This window comes from Rhagoletis pomonella, unplaced genomic scaffold, assembly GCF_013731165.1.
Source record: "Rhagoletis pomonella isolate Grant_MI unplaced genomic scaffold, Rhpom_1.0 Rhpom_scaffold_00002, whole genome shotgun sequence".
Lineage (NCBI taxonomy): Eukaryota > Metazoa > Arthropoda > Insecta > Diptera > Tephritidae > Rhagoletis > Rhagoletis pomonella.
In genome coordinates this window covers 70,318,261-70,324,946 of record NW_023458556.1, presented here as the reverse complement: position 1 = coordinate 70,324,946, position 6,686 = coordinate 70,318,261, and the positions used below count along the sequence as shown (strand labels likewise).

Genomic DNA, 6,686 nt, shown 5'->3' with positions numbered 1-6,686 from the left:
CAGCATGCTACTGTTGCTGCTTTCGTCACTCGCGCGCACTGCCGTGCACTGTGATAGATACTTAGTTAGATGGGCATGGCTTTTCATAAATCTCTTTCGATTTGCACTCATATTTTAATATTTCCTAAAACTTGAGTATAAGTTAACAAAATTCGACTTTTCTTTCATACAAGTGGAAATCCTTTTCAAAAATATATTCGAATTAAATTTTCTTAAATTTCTTTCGTCTGGTATTGTGATGCATATTTTAATTAACATTAAGTTGAATTTTATGTTTTCAGCATAAGGCAACGCCCTAAATATAGTTCAGAAATAAAGCCTTTTCAAACCCCTTTCGATTGATATCAATATTTTAATAATTCACTTAACTTACTAAATAATTTGAAATTAACTTTTTAAATCGGTGGCAACACTCTTAAACACTTCAAAAATATTCTTAGTGTTCAAACCAAAGATTTCTTAACACTCTTTCATCTGGCATAGTAGTTTAATATTTCGTTGTGTATAAGTTAACTAACAGGTGGCAACCCTCTTCAAAATATTTATCAGAGGCGCCGAAGAGTTTTCTTTGGTAATAAATTCTGACATCAAAGAATTGCCACTTGCTCACTTTGGTGAATACCACTAATATTTTAATCTACCTATGCATGTGAATCCTTACCACTTACCACGTAAGTTACACAAAGCCATTTCAAGGCGGATTCATCGTTTTAGTTTTGAACTTTTCTTCCATGTGGGTGTTGTTGCGTTTCTCTCTCAGAGAAACAGAAAGAAAAGTTCAGAACTAGAACGGTGAATCCGCCCTAATAGACGCTTAATTCGTGCTTTTAACAAATTTTTTACGATTTATATGTCAATTAATGTCCCCAAGAACGGTGATAAGTCATGATTTCTTGTTGCACCTCATGGCTACACTGAATATTTCTTTGGAAATAATGGCACGTGTATGTATAAAGTTTCGTAGGCCCTGGGCTAAAACATCGCTTATTGTTTCCACCAATCCCACTTAAATTTCGTTTCTCTTCTTTTCACTCATCTATCAATCAACAAAAATGTTTGGCTTACAGTGCGTATGATGAACGGAATGTAATTAAGTTACGTATACGCATCGCTACTTTCAGATATACAAAATATGTTTAATGTTAATTCTTGGTACTTTGAAAAACAAAATAAAAAACAAAATAAACCATCAATAAATCAAATTGAAAAGTTTATGCTAAAGCATAGCACGCAAAAGCTGAAATCTGTAGACGGCTAAAATACGTGCCCACAATCACAGACGCCTTACAAACCAGAGTGGAAGACGGAGGCAACTCTCAGATTATTACGCATCATCAAACACGTTTACGCCTTCACGGCTTTGCCTTAACATCAATATGACAACACAAAAAATACCAACAATATAATCACTGCTACATATTCACAGTGTGAAGACAGCGACTAAAGGAAATTGCGCGCAGTTGAAGGAGTGATAAAAATCTGATATGATGATTACGTGCGGACTTAAGACATAGCAAGTGAGTGCTGAGCGATGGAGAGATACAACAAACGTAGTAATGGGAGACAAAGTGAAAAGACAATGGGTTGCCGGTGGAAAGATAAACTGGAATTTCATGAAAGTTCCTTTCAGTAGCATGAAAATTGCGTTGTTTCTCTCTCGTTTCTTTATATGCCGTGAAGTTGGTTGCCTAAACTTTTGTTCTTGTTAGCTTTTGTGAAGTGAAATTAAAAAAGCAAGCATGGCTTCTGCGACACGACTTTGGCGTCACAATTTTTTCGTTCCACAAAACGTGAAGCAAACAACAAAGGCTGCGGACAGAAAGGGGCTGCAGTAGCACGAGCAGCATGTAAACTCAATGACTTTATAGCCACAATTTGCCATGTAAGCACTTTAGCAACTTAGGTTCTTAGACACTGAGACACTCAAGCCCTGCGCCACTCTCGGTTATAGCTACAATGTCTCAAGCAGCTGCAATAGAAGCAAAAAACAATTCAGCATCTAAAATTATTTGTAGGCCTCACACTACCCCCTGCGATTCGGCTGGTGTTAATTAAGCCCCAAACACGCAGCAGACAGCAAGGCAGACAACTCTTTCTATGTTTACTACTATGCTTGTAGAGGGGGTTCTTTGAAGGATATAGCTCTCGCTATGACGTAGAGCAAAAGCAGCCAAATAAAAATTGTTTACTTCAAGCAGAGCACGCTTTTTAAATGAACGAATTGCAGCTTTAAATGACAAGCTTTAAGTAAATTGGCACTAATCATTCGAGTACCTACACCGAGAGAAAAAACACACATTTGAAACAAATACTTGTAGCTCTTGTAAAATCCCAACAAGCATTTTAGTAAACGTTTTTAAAAATAACTTAAATTAAGTTTGCTATAATAAGCGTTAAATAAGCATTTTTCATATTAAGCTTATTCAAAGTTTTTTCAAATAAACCTTTAATAAGTTTTGAGAGCGAATGTTTATAAATAACTTAAACTTATAAATGAAATGTAAATGCCAACGACATGAAGTAGTAAATATAAAATTTTTTCAATCGTAAGAGACGTGTTTACGTTTTTTAAAATATATTATTAAAAGAAAAAATTAAATAAAACCGATGTGGTAAAAGAAAGTCCAATCCAGGACCCGCGCTAATCGGTGGAGCATTCGAGTCTTCAAATGATGAGTTCCCCTTATCCTTTCTTAGTTTAACATTCAATTAAAAATGTATTAAATTTTTTTCAGAAAAGTTCATCAATGAGAATGGCGGCGATGAAGCGGAATATATAGCTGCATCGATGTCGCTTTTCCAATTTGCCAATAACCGCAAGTAATTGAAAGCACGCAACAACATGTAATAATTAACTTTTTTATGCTTAATTTGTATGTGTTATTGTGAATTTGTATGCTAAAATGTCTATTCCCTATTTATATTTTCGCGACTGTAGATGAGTCCGCCGAAAATTCGCATTTCGTTTAGTTTCTAGATGTTAAGCAATCTATGTATGAGTTTTTAATGAAATATCTTTAAATAAAGGGTTATAAAAATGTTTATTAAAAGCTTTCTTTTGAAAATGTTTAGTAAGTTTATATTCATACGCTTATAAAAAACTTTTTTTGAACCTTTATTATAAGTTTACACTTTTACGCTTATAAAAAGCTTTCTTTTGAACATTTATTACAAGTTTATATTTCAACGCTTATAACCAATGTTCCTTTTCGATTATATTACGCTTACTTTCAAGCGTTTTATAAACAAAAAAGCTTAATGTTTATAATTGAAAACTTAAAAAAAACTTTCTTTAAGTTTATTTTGCTTGTTGGGATTGTAAGGAAAAAGTACTTGCCACAACAAGAAAATCTTTAATACAAGAATATCGTGTTTTCTCATTGTTGAACTTAACAGCGCCGCTCTTCGAATAACAGTTTACACGCTGTTAAAAATAAACAAAAGTAAAACTGTTAACAACAAATATAAAGTGGTTGGATTAAAAATTGTATCCGTTGAATTTCAGTGACAAATTGAATTCCATCGTATTATTTACTAGATTCAAAGCACTTTTATTTGTTCAATTTACTGCACTCAATAATATTACCTTCGCGAATCAGTAAAATATCCAAGCCATCAATATCCGACGCTCAAAACGACATGATAACATACTTAGTATATCTAAATAATTATTTTTTTTTTTTTTTATGGCCTTATAACAATTATAATCAAAAAATTTTATTGAGCTTGAGGCCGTTTTTAATGAAAAACTTATTGTAGAAAAGTAACAATAATTTGAAAAAATGGTAGAAGTGATAGCTATTTCGGAAATCACCACATTTCCTCATCAGACTTCTTTCAGTAGGATTCGAACCGACGATCCCACTAACTCAGCCAGTTGCATACGCACTGTGCTAAGTTCGCCTTGTGAATTATTGTTGCTTTTTTCCACTATTTCATTTGTTAAGCCAATTACAATCAAGCGCAGCTATACCAGAGCTATTTAAACTTGATGATGTGGTGATTTCCGAGATAGCTATCACTTCTACCATTTTTTCAAATTATTGTTGCTTTTCTACAATAAGTTTTTCATTAAAAACGGCCTCAAGCTCAATAAAAATTGTTGTAAGTCTAAACAATTTCAAACAAAAAGAAGACGAAATGAATGAGTGTGCCATCCAAGAAAAGTTAAAACTACAGCCCCAAAGTTTTTGGTATTGGTGATTCAGTCGGAAATCTGTCAGAGTTTTACGTCTATTTGGATGGCTTACGCTACAAGGTACCAACCTTACTTCGCGCCCTGGACCTGGTAATAAAAATATGTTTCATATTTAATCTCGAATATTCAGCAAAGTGCAAATATGTGTACATTTTTTTACAAGAAAAGAAAATTCCAAAATTACAAAATATTTTTTCTAAACTAAATAATGTCCAGTGAGAAGTACTTATTCCACGAATGCTCATATTTGCTCTATTTGTAATAACTTTTCACGCTAATTTAGGTTTTCATTTTAATGAGGAACATAAAACTCCAATAACTTATCAGTACTTATTTCGACAATTATTTTTTAATTTCCAAATATGTACAAAATAAATTTCCATTTGGGGTATTCACAACGGTGCCGTAAGTGTCGTATAGTTGTATGTCGTAAACTTTAAACGCCTAAAAAATATATTACGGGGGTTCGCAAAGTACCATCAAAGTCATATTATGAATTTTCGCAGTGTTCAAAAATAGTTGATTGTGGTTTCAGGTTTTCTAAACATTTATTTAAGCTTTTAAAGTTTACGACATACAACAATACGACACTTACGACACCGTTATGAATCCCTCAATTGTTTACTTTATTATATTGTATACATATATACTTAAAACGTTTAAATAAGAAGATCTTTCAAACCAAAACTAATCAATTGAGTTTACGTTAAAATTTTTCTCAGCGTAAGCCAGTGCAATCTTTCTGCACCTTTTTTCCAACGATTTTCACTTTTTTCCCAACAAATTAGTATTTGAATGAAATACGTAAGTTCATTCCGTCAAAGCTGTTCGTCTTTGGGACCTCTAAGTCCAAGTTTTAATTCAACAGCTTCATATTTTTGTAGCAAACCTCCACTGTTAACTCAAATAAAAAGTATTTAAAACAACAATTTATACACTTTTAATTTAAATGCGAAAATCGTTGTGTTAAGTACTAATTAAGTTAAAAAATGAACAGTCTTTGCGCTGTTGCTTCAAATGCGAGTAATTGTTGGGTACTATTTAACCAATAAAAGTTGTTCCAAACACATATACAATTGTTGGATGTACAGATTTTTTCTCGGTGCAAGTTTATATTTTCGCTTCGTTTTCATTGCTTCAGCGATGCAGTAACCATAACTCGGGGCAGTGAAAATTAATTCCTCGTCATTTCTTGCAGCTACATTGAAGTTTATGTCACTCGAAAAGTTGTATTTGTTCATGCTGTGCATTTCGCCTTCACGACGGTGTTTCGCATACTCAATTTTAATTTCAGCAGCATTTGCGTGTCACCAATGTAACGCTGACGGTCGCTGCAGCCGAGTGGTCAGAAGTTCGATCCGTGGTCGAAACAACAGTTAAAATTAGAAAATGTTTTTTCTAACCAAGCTTAATATTCGAAATAGATAATATGCTCCAGGGCTTAAGAGCAACGATGTGCATTATTTGCTTAACAAACACCAGGTAATCCTAAAAAAAGGTAAAGGGTTTTTCCTACGTTCATTGGCTAAAATAGTGACGGTGCGTGCATCTGAACTGAATTAAGCATTTTTTTATTATTTTGCAATATCTCGTTGTTGGCGTATTTTGAAAAATCTATCAAAAATTTGGCTTTGCAGCCAGACATTCCCGATGTGCGCCTGCTTTGTGCACTTATTATTAACTTTTCTACCAACTTAATATTTACATGTTTGGATTTGCTCCAAAGGGAAGATTTTTTATAGTGATAATTGATTTAAAGTTAAATAAATATTTGCTAGTGACACAAAATAAACCATTGCACTAAAAATAGATGATTTTAATTACTTAAAAAAATATTTATTAATTTTTTTTTAATTTTCTTAACTTCCAATATTTATGTATAAATAACTATGAAGTGTTACAAATATTTTCAAACAATTTAAAACATCAAGTACATGTCTTTTCCGAATATTCAAGATGATTTTAAGAAATTTTGTTAATCTTCTAAGCAGATTGAAAGTCCTCCTCGATGTACGAATACCACACATTATAAGTCACTAATCATGCCCGTGCTGGTATATGGCGCAAAAGCATGGACAACATCTCATGAGGCGGCTCTTGGAATATTCGTTGGCGACGGCGAGTATCTCAGCCGATGAACTCGGAACCTGCCAGTGGTAGTTGAGGAAAAGCAGCGTTGAATGACCAAGTGGGGAAGGACTTGGCTTCAATTTGGAATTTCCAATTGGAATCAGTTGGCACAGAAGGGAAACGACTGCGGCGTGCTTTGTTGAACTCGGCCGAAATCGCTTAGGCGGTTACAACGCCAAATAAGAAGAAGACAAAGATTGAAAGTCAATGTGAACAAGCTCCATTGCTTGTTCGCTGAAAAATGCTAAGCCCATTCCGTTCCTTTCGCAAAATTACTGTACGTGAAAGAAAACTGCATGTACCTTTGGGATGACATCGACTTCTAATTCCATTTAATTTCTTTTGAATCATTCTATAA

At 33.6% G+C, this 6,686-nt stretch overlaps 2 protein-coding genes across 4 annotated transcripts in view; one reads left to right on the top strand and one right to left on the bottom strand.

Moving 5' to 3' along the window:
* The window catches only part of LOC118734032 (glutamine-dependent NAD(+) synthetase), a 400,175-nt gene that overhangs the window by 198,590 nt on the left and 194,899 nt on the right, over positions 1-6,686 (bottom strand). The window lies entirely within an intron of this gene.
* LOC118754595 (cytosolic carboxypeptidase Nna1) overlaps positions 1-6,686 on the top strand; it is a 213,519-nt gene that overhangs the window by 12,463 nt on the left and 194,370 nt on the right. The window lies entirely within an intron of this gene.